This window comes from Dreissena polymorpha, chromosome 3 (genome assembly GCF_020536995.1).
Source record: "Dreissena polymorpha isolate Duluth1 chromosome 3, UMN_Dpol_1.0, whole genome shotgun sequence".
In the NCBI taxonomy this organism is placed as follows: Eukaryota; Metazoa; Mollusca; class Bivalvia; order Myida; family Dreissenidae; genus Dreissena; species Dreissena polymorpha.
This window is the reverse complement of record NC_068357.1, coordinates 85,381,826-85,396,082: the sequence shown is the minus strand read 5'-3', so window position 1 is coordinate 85,396,082 and position 14,257 is coordinate 85,381,826.

Here is a 14,257-nt window from a genome sequence, read left to right as displayed (position 1 = left end):
CCTATATAACAATTGAATCGTAAATCAATTATAAACCAGTGAACAAGAGACTTGAAGGTTTGGTTAATTCATATTTATGTAATCACGGAATAAACTTATGTTGTTTTTCAATACGCAGTCTGTGGATATGCATAATGAGCTTAATAACTTGTTACTCAGATTCACGTTTTTTTAACATTGTTATCTTATCAACCAAAACACCCAATAACAGTGGACAAATGGAATTTAATATAAATGTCAACATGCAATTTCTTTTCAAGCGTCTTTGCGACAATCTGTTGGCTATCAGTTTAAAAATCTGATACTAAATAAAATTTCAAACTTAAAATTATGCCGCCGCTCCATTATTTCTTCTTCTCATACAACTGTCGAAGACACGTTGAAAGAATCTCGCCCACTTTCGAATACAATCCGTGGACATGCTTTCCTTTGTCGTAGCGTTTTGCTGCATAATATCGTTCTTCGGACCAACACGAGTTTTCGGCGAGGTTTGGAGACTTGTCAACTACATCTGCTCATATGATATAGTAATTATCTCGTACAAATGTCGTACAAACTCGTCCAAACTCTTATATTATCTAAGACAAGTATACAATTGTCAGAAAGATATCGTAAACACAATTCGTGATACTAGTGATTATTGTACATGTGTCGTTTGTATATTATTAATATTTCATGTTTTAATCTTCCTAAATTATTTTAAATTGATAAATGTTCTCGTACAGTATGATGACGGTGAATATGGTTCGATCCTTATAGTAATAAATAAATGCCTTTCATGATTTCAATACGTCATTGGTCCGATCTGATTACATATCGTATTGATCAAGCTGTACATGTGCCGTAATCGATAAGCACTGCGGTTTGGGCGAAGTATTGTGTATACTTGTATCTATTTTGAACATCTACTAAACCATAAGCTCACATTTAATTGAATCAATTCAAGACCTTAACATATATATTGACTTAAAGTGAAATTAGAAAAAACGTTATTTTTATATCAACACGAATTATTTGGTTAGTGTACACAACAGTTAAGCACATGCGCATTTCAGTACTTTTTGCATTTTGCGTTAAACTCCATATACAAATGGAAAATGGAGAGTTTTATAATTACTTTTAGTTGGCATGTTCACGCGAATGTGCGGTAAATCATTTATTGAAAGAATCTATTATCAGCTTAAACGTGACTGGTAGAAGGAAGTTCGTAAGTTGAAACAGATACTATTACCTTGATTGACATATCAAAAACAAAATACAATTATACGCGAACTTGATAAGCGTTTAAACATGAACATACTTTATGTCATTTCAATATGACATTTCAAGAAATGAGCATTTGCCTTGTCAAAAAAAATAATTGTTACGAGTACACAAGTCGGTATCGGCGTAACGGTTTGATTTGTCATAATGAAATTTATAAGACAAAACAACGATTGAATAATGACACATATTCACATCAATGTGAATGTTTAAAGTTTATTCAAGAATGTCTCCTCATTCATGCATGATAAATTGAATGAGAAAATAATATAAATATATATATATGATACATGAAAATATATATTTGCACAGAGAGGTTGACAGGTGTATTGACGTATTGAGTATTGACTTAAATTTGCTTTAAAATATAATTTATGGTTGATAGGAGTTATGTTTAAATCTAATGGCATTTTCTACTTCAAACATTAAAATCGTTTAAGATGGACCATATTGAAATGATTTTTATTTAAAAAAACTTACTATTGAAAAAATCTTCCAGATCAAAACGAATTATTTGTGACGTCAGTGGTAACTGTAAAACTATAGGGGAGGTAATCGCTGGCAACAGTTTGCTGGCCAGTTACCAAAGCTGCTGTAAGTGAACATCTCTGAACGGGAAGGTGTTGTACTTCACGTTCATACGGAATCCGTATAGTGCAATTTATAATCTCGCCCTTCTTTCATCAAGGGCGACACACGACACGCGAAGCGATTCACGATATTTTGCGCGACACATGAAGCGACACACGATTTTTTGCGCGATGCACGAAGCGACGCACGAGAATGTACCACGAAATATCGCCCTTGTGTAGGTAGCCCAAGAGACGATATATCGTGGTAAATATTGCGTGTCGATTCGTGTATCGCGCAACATATCGAGTATCGCGCAAAATATCGTGTCACGCGTTCAAAGGTCGACACACGAAACACGAAGCGCCACACGATATTTTGCGCGACACATGAAGCGAAACACGATATTTTATTATTCAAATATCGCCCATATTATCCGAATCTCGTGTATTGCAGTCTTATTTCATACGGCGACACACGACACACGAAAGGATACTTATGGAATACCGTAAGGGCCATCGTGGTTACACATTAAAATCCAGAGGGCGAGAATGCGATAGAACGATGACGACAATGCGACAATACGATGGCGACAGTGCGATAGTACGATGGCGACAAAGCGATCATCACATTGTACTGTCGCCATCGTATCATCGCATTCTCGCAATCGCGTTTTCGCATTCTCGCCATCGTATTGTCGCACTGTCGTCGTCGTATTGTCGCATCGTCGTCATCGTGCTCTCGCGTTCTCGCATTCTCGCATTATCGCCATCGCGTTCTCGCATTCCCGCCATCGTATTGTCGCACTGTGGTCATCGTATTGTCGTATTCTCGTCATCGTTCTCTCGCGTTCTCGCATTCTTGCATTATCGCTATCGTACTATCGCACTGTCGCCATCGTATTGTCGCACTGTCGTCATCGCACTGTCGCATTGTCGTCATCGTAGTATGGCGTTTTCGCATTCTCGCCATCGCGTTCTCGCATTCTCGCCATCGTATTGTCGCACTGTCGTCATCGTATTGTCGCATTATCGTCATCGTACTCTCGCGTTCTCGTATTCTCGCCCACTGGATTTTAATGTGTAACAACGATGGCATTAACGGTATTCCGTAGATACTCGATTCTTTGTGCGATACACTAAGCGACACGCGATATTTGTACTGTTCAAATATCGCTGTAATAATATCGCATGTCGACTCGCGCATTTTTTAAACGGTGTTACAGTAATTTTTGACCATTTATTAGCAATATGGCTGTCAATGGTTAAACATTGCCGTAACACATGGTTAAAATTACTGTAACACCGTTTAAAAACGCGAGAGTCGACACGCGATATTATCACAGCGATATTTAAACAGTAAATTTTGCCAGAACACTATTTTATGTCGGAACGTCGAATATACTGACTTAAACAAATTCATCAATAAAAGTTATTTCAAGCTTTGGTCAATCTTGTTGAGATAATAATATGAGAAATATAGTAATTTAAACAAATCATACTTCAATAATAGTTCAAATAATCATTATTTATATCATGACGCAATGCTTTATTAGTATTGCCTCTTAATTAACATATTGTATCCCTCAATTGATACTATCAAAGGAAATAAAAACGATAAACACACGACAGTTCTAATATACGGAACATCCGTCGCGTTCTTGTAAAATTGGGTTTAATGCATGTGCGTAAAGTATCGTCCCAGATTAGCCTGTGGTGTCAGCAATAATTTTAATTTGCACTTGAATATCAATTTCTTTTAATAACGCTTTATTACGCAGTGCTTAGAAAAAAAATATAGACAAAAAAATATATATTTCTTGAAAAATTACGAAAAGGCTCACATCAATCCACAATTGTACAAAAAAATTCACATCAACATACAAATGTAAGAACAGATTCACATCAACGCACAAATTGACGAAATGGTTCACATAAACGCACACATGCACGAAAAGGTTTACATCAAAACACACATGCTCAAAAAGGTTCACATCGGTGCAGACATGCACGAAAAGGTCCACATAAGTACACACCCGCAGTAAAATGTTCACATCCACACACAAATGCACGAAAAGGCTTACATCAACATTAACATGTACGCAAAGGTTCACATCAACACACAAATGTATGAAAAGTCTCACATCAACACACACATACACGAAAAGGTCAAATGAACGCACAAATATACGAAAAAGTTAATATCAACGCACAAATGTACGAAAATGTTCTTATCTGTAAACACATGCACGAAAAGGTTCACATCAGTACACACATCCACGAAAAGGCTCACATCAATACAAACATGCACGTTAAGGTTTACATCAGATCACACATGCACAAAAAGGTTCAAATCAGTACACACATGCTCATAAATACACATGCAAAACAAGGTTCATATCAGTTCAAACATGCACGAATAGGTTCTTAACAGTACACACATGCATGAAAAGGTTCGCATCAGTATACACATGCACGAAAAGGTTCACATCAGTATACACGTGCACGAAAAGCTTCACATAAACAAACACATGTACAAAAAGTTCACATCAGTACACTTATATACGGAAAGGTTCACATCAGTATATACATGTACGAAAAGGTTCACATCACTGCACACATGAACGAAAAGGTTCACAACAGTACACACATGTACAAAAAGGTTCACAACAGTACACACATGCACAAAAAGGTTCACATCAGAACACACATGTACGAAACAGTTCACATAAACATACACATGTACCTTTTTAGGAATATGAAGAGAAAAATCAAATAACTAATGAAGAGCGTTTTCAACAGTACCAGTGCCGCGTAAAAAGCGAACTTCATAAATACCTCATTTTCAAGGAACGATTCTGAATGTGTTACCATCTTGTTGTAATAACAGATACAATATGAAACTATGAGTTGAGATTTGTAAACGTATTACACCCCGATAAGAAAGCTTAAGAAAACTCCTAAATTCGTAGCGAACCACTAAGATAAACTGTACTTAAAGTAACTTTAATTTATTAAGCACGTTCAATCGAAAGATTGATGGCTTTGAAGAAGTAATGTATTTTACTTCAAGGTCATCGCATTCTTTTGTATGTAAATTTTATGTAAGCTTTCATCATAATTGCATCGTGCAAGAACATTGTAAATCGTAAATAAACATTAATTGTATTTATTAATCATGATCGAATCTGTTTGGTTTCAATTACTCAAATACACACATTTTATCATATATATATATAAGTATGTATATGTATAAATCATGTTTACACACACAGTAATCGCAAAAAAAGAGAAAAAACGAGAGAATAACTAATCGACAAACCTATCAGTCGATAGCAATACACAAGACAGCTCCAATATACATACCTATCTGACGACATTAATATACGTATACTTACCAATATATCTATATGTCGACATTAATATACAGGAGAGAACCAATAAAGTACCTATCTGTCGACATTAATTCGACCATAACAGAGGGCAGAGCTGGGCCGGACGTCTATAATCGGCCCACTACCGACATAACGGTCCGATGGCTTTTGGCCCGAGGACCATTGTGCGGCTAGAACCGATTATAGACGCCGGCCCAGCTTTGCCGTGTATTATCGTTTATATTACATAATTATTATACTATTTTGTTCCATCGCTGAAACGTATTACAGAACCAGATGTCCGTACTTGTATTTTCATTCGATTGATTATGCAAATAATGACGTATCCCATATGACGTACATGTAATTTCTTTGAAGAAACGCACCAGATTTAGCTAGACTCTCTGGATTTTAGGGATGACAATTCGGACGTGGAGGTTTATTTCACAGTTAAATATATTTTTGGCATCGAACGAACCCAAAACGTATTTCGGATTGTGTGTTTGTCATGCATTTTTGGAAGCTTCGATAGGAATACAATTATTGTAATCGCTCCGACAAGTCATTCGATTTCGTAAATCGTATTTTTGGTAAAAGTGGTTAGCATTCGATACAATCGATTCGATGTGCTATTACAATCGATACAGATAAAAGGATGGAATAAGAGAAAACAGAAAAGCAAACATTCGTTGTTTTTTTTATTTATTATAAGCATCGGATTAAAGTTGTCATCGAGTTAAGAGTGTGGTTTACTATACATTTTGCTGTTCGATGAATCAAGTTAAAGCTCAAATGTAGGCATCAATCTAATGTACAGAAGAGTTCAGTTCCAATCCATAATCGTAGTATCCATATTGTGTGCGACGTGTCATTTTAACTATGTTCGATTCTTTTGTTGAGTTGTGGCTTAATTATATTGATCACCGTTGGCTAAGAATGAATACGGACGCCATTTTGTTCAGTTTAAGCCGCGTGATCCGATTCTTTTCAGATATGAAAAATCGGCCCTGCTAAGCGGACCAATATAATTAATATTTGCCCGCTTTATACGAATAACCGCCCGCTCGTGACGTCATTTTGTTACAATTTATAGTTTTGATATGTTAATATTGTACGAGACAGAACAAATATACACTACCATCTGTCGACATCAATATACGAATCAATACGAGTATACATCTGTCGACATCAATATATAAATTAATACCATTATACATCTGTCGGCATTAATACAGTATCAATATTATACATAAATGCCAATGCTAATACACAAATCAGTACTTAAATAGATACCTATCTGTCGACATGAATATACGAGACGGCACCAATATTATACCTATCTTTCGATATTAATATACGAGTCGGTGCAAATATATGCGAGTACAATATACATATCTGTCTACATTAATGTACAAGACAGTAGCAATATACATGTCTGTTGAATTAAATATACGAGACACTAACAAAATACGTACCTTTCTGCCTAATTAATATAAGAGACAGTAGTAATACAGTTTAGTTTATATTTGATTTTTATCGAAAACAATTATTTATTTTTTTTGTATCCTATTATTAGGCATGTTTGACAACGGTAAACAGTGGGTATTTTGTACTGAGCGTTAGCTCACGACTATTTTTCAGAGCAAGTTTTGCAAGTCAGTGTGCTTTTTACTACGCTAAGAACGGTAACTACAAGTCACTACGCAAATAACGATTACCACTGCCTGTTTATACTTCACTGGTACACTGTAGCAGACAGCCTGTAATTATGTAAACAATAGGTTTAGAACTTGTGGGATATATTGGCCAGTCTAGTGTTTATAATAGCTTGTGCGACGATATTAGCCAGTTTATCATTGAAATCTGTACATATTGGCTGCTTTCAGGGAAAACGGGGCTTAATGCTGCATTTAAAGTCTGTAATGTGGGCAAAATTGTTTCTGAATAATTTACAGAAAATAGATAAAGTATTAGATACATATAACACAACATGTACATGATTATAGGCCTGTTATTCTTTAGCAAGGCAACCACAATTCTAAAGATGATTGCCAGTGCAGCAACAAATTGTGAAAAAAAGAGACATATTGTTGTTAGTTTGTCTAAATTATCTCTATAACATAAATATGAGGATAAACAGTCTCACACATCTCGACCTGTGCTTTAAGACACACTCTTTAAAAATTTGAATGGGTTGTGTTAAATTCAAACTTGCGATATAAAAAGCTATAACATAAGTTTGAAAACTGAGTTGCTTCTAATATTATGCAATAGCGAACAACTTCAGAGCCTTCAGCGCTTTGATTTTTAAAAAAGCCTTCAGTATGATACAATTCGCAAATTCGCAGATCGTTTGATGTACACGTTATTTATTACCGTTCTTGAACTGTTTACATAAATATATCCCCAAAAATATGCTCCTTTAGATCTACTGACATGCTTACAAAATCCCACTAACTGGTATGTTAAAAAACCAGACAGTAGTACATAACTTTTATTATGAATGATTCTCGAAAGTTGTAAGGTTGGTGTCATGTGTTAGTCTAAACGTTTGAATGAAAAAGTTTGTGTCAACTTCTTAGTAAATTATAATTCCAATTTTGTTATTGCCTTGACTAGATCAATTGTCTAACACAACACGTGTTTTCGGTTTACACATTTTCAAATTTTAGTTGAATATGTATTCGAGGAAAGTAAATATTACTAACGTTTTCAGTTTTTAGCAATTATTTCTCATATAGAGTCACACTTTTATACATAATCAGATACCTGTTAACGACCGTAGCTTTTGAGAAAAGTACTGTATATTTATGTTACTTTTTAATTTAGGTTCATGCATCAATCGCTTAATCTAACAAGCCTTAAGATCATCCATCTATATCAATCATTTCAATCAACGATTCTTATATTTTTATTATTATTTGATTCCGTTCAATCCTGTCGGGTTTGTCATTCCATAAATAATTAAGCATTTTAATGACTTTTTTAAAATCTTTAATTTGACCATGATGTGGTCTTTTTAAAACTGTTATGTATTTGTAAGTTTTGTCAATGAAAGGTTTTGAAAACTGCAACTTTGTCTTATCTGTGAAAAATTATATTTCATTTCCGTTTAAGTTAACAGTGTTAATATTCCTGAATGATTTGACATACATGTATAGTGTAGTAGCTGTTACATCAGTATTGTTGTTTAAGTGTATATCGTTTTCACAGTTCCAAACTTCATATTAGTGCCCACTTTAATATTTCTATGTATAAATGCACCTACCCGCAAATTAATTACAGAGCACTTTTAGTGGTGAATTGTTCAAGGGTGACAAATAAATGTTCAAATGATCTGTGACTATCGTCAATAAGTAAACAGACGTCATCTGCAAATAATGTTCGTTTGAGGTAGATGTTGCTTATGTTTATTCCCTTAATATTTGCTTTTTTCTTATTCAATCAGCTAGTAATTTAATGCGTATGAAAAACACCCTTCCTTACCCACTTTAAGTCACACAAGATTTTACAACACAGTGATAAAAAAGCTTCACAAAATGTATTGGGCATTTTCTGAAACCCATGATGTCTAATTACATATTTACATCAAATTAAGGTCTATGCATTTAAAGTTTTTTTTAAAATAATAAACCTATCTGTACTTTTTTGTTATATTCGTTTACATAATTGATGACTTCGTTCAAAATGTTTATGTACCTCCAATATATCTTAATTTAATTAATTCCGTGTGATCCGTGTTTATAAGTTTCTGAAAAAAATGTTTTATTCTATATGGTACATAATTATTTGACATTTTCTTTTCAACATTTCACATTGACTGGTCGCACACTAGAAAATAATTTCTTAAAGGCTATGAGAATATCTATGGGAAGAATTCATATAAGTGTTAAGTTACTTGTTTTCTTATCCATTTTTGTATAAATGTAATTCACATGTCTTGTTTAAAGTTTCATTATAATAAAATACTGTTTAAAGTGTTTGAACCAATGTTACCGTGAAAATACGCGATAATACTCATTCGAACCCGGAACCTTTCATAACAGCATAGGTATTTACGTAGTTGCTTTATTTGCAAATGTAAGATGATCTTTTATTCTTCTGTTGACTTTATTGAATCAAGGAAAACATCTAGTTTACATTAAAAAAACGGACTAATACTCATTTTGTCTATAATACACAAGCATCACAGGTAAATGAAAATACAAACGAATTTGTGAAGAATTCAAGTATTTTGTAAACATTGATACGTTAGATACACGACTATGATTAAATAAACGTCATTGAGCATAGGGTTTAAAGTTGCTCTTATGTTATTAGAAAACGATTTGAAAAACCCGATAATATTTAGGAGTAAGTTCGGAACATTATATCCGCAACTATATATCTTATATTGATGTTTTTTCGCTAGATTGATGTATTTTCGCTTAACATTTGACCAATCATTTCCGTATGTCTGCGACCAATGGTGGACAGTACACGTGAATCGGAAATGTTTTTTTATACTCCGCGATTTTCGTCGACGTAGTTCGTTGCAGCCTCGTTTCAGAATGGCCGACGAATCATTTGATAATTTGAGGCACAATTTTATAAAACCTTTTTCATTAAAACCGATAGTACCGAGTGTACCGGGGTATTCATGAAAAAGTGCGTGTTAGGTATATAGACAGCGTTATCGTCTGTTTCATCCATCATGCCTTTGTACAAATACGGCGATTGTCCTGTAGAAGAGACACTGAATTTGTAAACGACACCTGCCGTGAAGTTGTTATATGATGAAATTCGTTGTTACCAAACAGGGACCGGCGACGTCAAGCTGCTCAAACAAGGCCTGGGACGCTTGCTGATTGTCAATCATGTGCTTCAAGAAGGGATGCCTCGGTCTTGACATCATAATCGCGTTGTTCAGCAGGAAGGGGCTCTTTAACCGAAATTCGCTGTGTTTAAAAAGTTCCAACGGGAAAATGACGGCGTACTTCCGAGTCACCGGGTCAAGAGGTCGTAGGCACTCAAAATCTATATCAGCATAGATTCAACCGAATTCATACAGAACAAAGTATCTGAGAGCGTCCGCCTTGTTTATGTTGTTTCTGTAATTGTCCCAAACCACTAGGAATCCTGGATACATAGCCTGTATCAATTGTCTGGCAGTCTCGTCGGTCCAAAAGATGTACTTCCAGTTTGGATGAAACGCATACAAGACTGTACATTCTTCTGGAAATCCATCGGTATAGCCTCGGTCTTGTAGGTCTGGTGGATGAATTGGGGAATTCTGGGAGAGGACGATGATGATGGGAAATCGTACATTACTTCTGGTTCAAAATAAGGTTGATCGAGTTCCAAATGAGGTAACCCAGAAGTAGGTGCTGAAATACAGAAGCAAATACACATTGATTAAGACATCAACATTAATTAAAAATTGCTCCATGGAATGCAGTAAAAACACTCACAGAACTGACGGATTATCTTTAATTATGTTTTGGCAACGACTGTCACCTCGTTAAAAAACATTTTAGGTACATGTTGCATGTCCTCTCATTGAAACAAATGTTATGAACTGTTTTACCCGTTGTGCTTTTGAAATTTCAAATGACTCACTTCGGATATCATAACCAGTTTTCCATATGTATGCATAGTCAGTAAGTGTACGGCGTATATCATGATATGTACTATCAGTATTCATCTATATTAAGACTAGGATTGTAATCGGTTTCCAGCTGAATATTCATGAACATAAAGATACACATTTCGCACAATAAGCACAATCCTATTATAATAACAATTGATTGTAAAATAAAGTAAACATGATTGCATCGACATTCTTCTTAAACAATAATAACATAGTGTGCTTTATTACTTTTCAATAAATAAGTCTTTAACTACAGTAGTCTTTTTAAATAAATGCATTTAAACTAAAATGTTTATTACCATGTTATTTTAGGAGGATAAACACATCTTCGTTGTCCTTCCCATCACAAATTTAATGAATTCAAACGAATATGAGTCTCATTGAAATCAGAACTGTGAACATTAAGCACGAAAACAAAGCTTTAACAGGTTTCAAGTAAAATAACTACACTTAATATACAATCTACGTGAAAAAATCTGACAAAATATAAATAAAAGTGAAGAACCCGTTCATCCGCATGATAAAGTATATAGACTAGAGGCTTGTGAAACATAAAGAGAATTGTGTAGTATAAATACAGAACAAAAAATGTGTAGTGTAAATATAGAACAATTGTGTGAAATACAAATAGCTGATAAAAAAAAGGAAATTATGTTGTTTAAAGAAAAGATAATTGTGTGGTATACAGCTTAGATAATAGTGGCAGAAACGATCAAAGATGACACACTGAATATTTCTATTGCAATTATAGGTGTTATATTTAAGGAGACTGACATTCTTTATACAAAAATACAAAATAATGCCGTTTTAAATTACGGCAACGATTACATCGATAGAGTTGTGATTATCAACTTAATATGGCTTAATTGTAAATAGAAATTCTTCAAAAAGTCAGAAGGGGTTTATTGGGAACATAAGAGTTCAAATTACACTATCATACCGTACCGTGTTTGATGACAATACATCGGAAACATTTGACACTAAGAGTGCCAGAACTAAAACGAATATGTTTTTGGGTATCTCATAGGAATGATTTATTTTAAGGATGTTGTTTTGTTTTTAATATTCACTGAATAGAATTTTCGACATTGGTACGACAATAATAAGTATGCACTTGATAAATAAAATAGAACGTCAAAAAATTATCTTTCAAACGTCTTAACTGGCGTCACCTATAAAGGATTTGTCGTGGAACGGCTGATTTGCTAGCTTCAGGGTAAATTTCTGTTGCCAGACAATCGATGGAAAGTTTAAACATCGATTTTTGAAAAATATTTTTCAAACAGTGAAACATGTAAAAATGTAAATATAATTCGCCCAATTGGTGCAAAAAGGTACCATGTGCATTCTTATTTCAATGTCACATGGTACCTTTTTGCACCAAGGGGAATATATGGCAGAAAAAAAACTACATACTATTTAATTAACTCACCGCTAATATTGTTTCTGAATTTATGTAAGACCAATAACAGTGCGATGAACGCTACGCTAGCAAAGATAACCTTTCGCATGGACAAACTGCTTCTAATCAACCAGCCGACTTGTTTCATCTTCGCTGTAGGATCTCACAAACAATCCAGTACTGAAGCAATAGCCAAATCGATTTTAATACGCTGCTACTGTGCCTACTATGCGAGTCTTTGTTTTATTTCCTTGTATGTTTTATTCCGTCGTATATTGTTTGGCAAATCTGTGCTATTTTTTGTCATGAAAAAGCATGAAAAACATCCGTTTCCAACACGTTCACTTGTCCATTGCCAGCTATGCATCATTAAATTTCTACCAATTAGCTCAAACTTCACACGTTTTCTATAACACATGTTTATCATAAGGGAACACGTTCGAACGCTTCTCAATAGAAAATTTCAACATCATAAGTATGTATTCAAAGTTTAGCATGTGCGTATAGTCATATTTTTCCATGGAAACTAAATATTGAGTAAGGACGATATATTATTATGTATTTCTATCGTACGTAATAGGTTTCTTACTAGCATTTGAAACAACAAGAAATTGTGTATAAACGGCTGATGTTCATACACATCATACAAGTTTAATGTTTACATAAAAATAGATCGTAAAAAATAAAATTTAAACAATCTTGACATGTGTTTTTGTGATATGCGTCTTGATCTCGCGCTCGCACATTGGGGTCTCGTATTACCGTATTATGTACGCATTTTCGTAAGTTGTTCTCGTGGTTTAGTTGTTAAAGAGCCATTTAATTCATAGTTAGTCATTTTTTATAAGGTAGATCAATACAATTTAAAACTGATTTTCTGAATGGTCCAATTAAATTAAACATTCACTCAATATGTATTTTTTGCTATTTTAGGCTAACCTTGGGAACAGTCCAGTGGTGCGGTCAGCAGAAAAGGTTAAAAAGAAATACAGAAAGCCTGTATCACCCAGAGAAGACAAGAAAATCAGAACAAGGCGTGCTTTGTATGATGTTCAAGTAAAAAAGATATCTATACATAAGGCTTCAATAGAACATGATCTCAGTTATAGTTACCGGTACAGGAGTTTCGGGTGAGACTGCAATAGATTCTAAGAATGGACCAGGAACAGTGTTTCCTACCCAAGAAGAGAAAGAACTAACTGAATTTCTGAGTGAAATGGCCAAAAGGGGTATGGGTCTGAGATCTGGTGAGTTCATGGATCTAGTACAGAATATTGTAGTGACTGAAAAGAGAAAGACTCCGTTCACAAACAATAGACCGTCTTATGAATGGTATAAGCGGTTCATGGAGAGAAACAAAGACATTGTTGGGTTAAGAAGAGAAGTTTTGCTGGAAGCTTAACGAAGCAGACTAACAAGTGAAACAATGGATAATTGGTATTCAAACTTCAGGGATTTTCTCGCAGAAAGGGATCTTCTTAAAAAGCCAGAAAGAATCTGGAATGCCGACGAAACAGTCTTTCAGATGGGAAGTAAGGCTGGATATGTTATAGGACCATCCAAACAGAAATTTCCGACACAAGTTCCGCACATGTCGGGATCGTCAACCAAAGCGCGTTTGGCAGTTATGTTCTCAGCTAGTGCTAGTGGTTCTATGATGCCACCGTTCTTTGTGTACCCTGAACCACCACAAAAAGGAGTTAATCCTTTGAACTGCTCATTACCAGGTGGATCTGTGGCATATACAGAGAAAGGATGGATGGACTTTGTAACATTTGAGAAATACTTGGATCACTTCGACAAGCACATAGTTACAGAAAAACCTGTTGTATTGTTGATAGACTCTGTTGGTTCGCACATAAATCGTAACATTTTTACAAAAGCGCAGTCAAAAGGTATTGAACTGTATAGACTAGTGCCAAACGCAACGCACCTAATGCAGCCACTGGACAAAGTTGTTTTGGACCCTTGAAGAAATAATGGTATACAACTGTCAGGAAACACAACAGAGAACAACCAG